Source organism: Epinephelus moara, chromosome 23 (genome assembly GCF_006386435.1).
Source record: "Epinephelus moara isolate mb chromosome 23, YSFRI_EMoa_1.0, whole genome shotgun sequence".
NCBI lineage: Eukaryota > Metazoa > Chordata > Actinopteri > Perciformes > Serranidae > Epinephelus > Epinephelus moara.
In genome coordinates this window covers 24,704,070-24,705,531 of record NC_065528.1, presented here as the reverse complement: position 1 = coordinate 24,705,531, position 1,462 = coordinate 24,704,070, and positions in this window count along the sequence as shown.

The following is a 1,462-nucleotide window of genomic DNA, read 5'->3' as shown; positions in this document are numbered from 1 at the left end:
CCCCCACAATATTTTTATTGTCATTTTCTTGCATTATCACATCCCATCAAGGTAACATCTTGCAACAATGTTATTGGTCAGGATCAGAAATACATACATTACATAAACCCGCACACGCATATCAAAATATAAATAAAATAAAACAAAGTGTTTTTTGTCTTCTCCTCTTCTTTTCTTTTCCCTCTTTTTCTTTGGTCTGTTTCCTTGTTTCCCTGCGTTCACAATGTCTTATCAGGAAGAGCCTACATCTCCATTTTTCATTATATTCATATATGGGTCACAGAGCTGGACAAAATCCTTCGGGCTCCCTTCACATTTAAGTTAGTCTTTCTAGGCCGATACAAGCTGAGAGTTCCCTTATCCACAGTCTCAAAGATGGAGCTTCCGTACTCTTCCAACATAACGCAATGACTCTCCTAGCTTGGAGAAGTCCAAGGTCCAGAAGTTTAATCCTTTTCGATGTTTGCACAAAGTCTTTTGGATATATTCCAAGCACGCACAGTTTAGCATTTAAGGGAACATTTATGTTAAACATCTCTGACAAACATTTTAAAACATCTTTCCAAAACTTTAGAATTTTTGGACATTCCCATAAACAGTGGATTAGAGTACCCTTCTTATCCAAACATTTAGTACAGACATCAGAGATATTAACAGACATATGATGGAGCTTTACCGGAGTTATGTACATTCTCATTAACCACTTGTACTGAAGTAGTTTGAACCTTGTGTTTATTGTTTGTTTTTGTGCTTTTAAACATGCGCTATTCCAATCCATCTCGTCAATGTCTTCTTGTACATCAGTTTTCCAAGCATTTAATTTGTCCAGGGTTGATTCATTGCTATATGCAACCAATATGCTGTAAAATTTAGACAAGTGACCTTTTCCTTCTAAATGTTTAAGTGTTGTTTTCTCTAGTTTTGATAAAGGTGGGATATGTATTATCTGTTTATGTTTTGATGACATGTTGCTTTTTAACTGAAAATATTTGAACAAGTGTTCTCTAGGAATTTGATATTTCTGACATAGTTGAACGAAAGAAAATAAAACTCTGTCTGTATAAAGATCCATCATCTTCTGAATGCCCTTTTTATTCCACAATCTAAATCCTCCATCCTTTTTCCCAGGTGTAAACTGTTCATTACCCCAAATGGGAGTAAATTGAGACAGTGCAGGCATATCACCTATATGTTTATGTGCAGCATGCCAGGTTAAAATTGTGTTTTTAAGAAAAGGATTTTTTGTGTGTTTTTTCAAAGTTTTAATATCTGTAGAATATAAATACAAATTTAATGGTAGATCTGGAATAGACTCTTGTTCAATGCTTACCCAGGCAGGGGGTGCAGTTGTGCAAAAATAATATAATACTGAAGTTAGCTGGGCAGCCATATAATACCACCTAAGATTAGGAAGTTGAAGCCCCCCCCCCCCCCCCCTCCAACCGAGAAAATAGAAAATCTA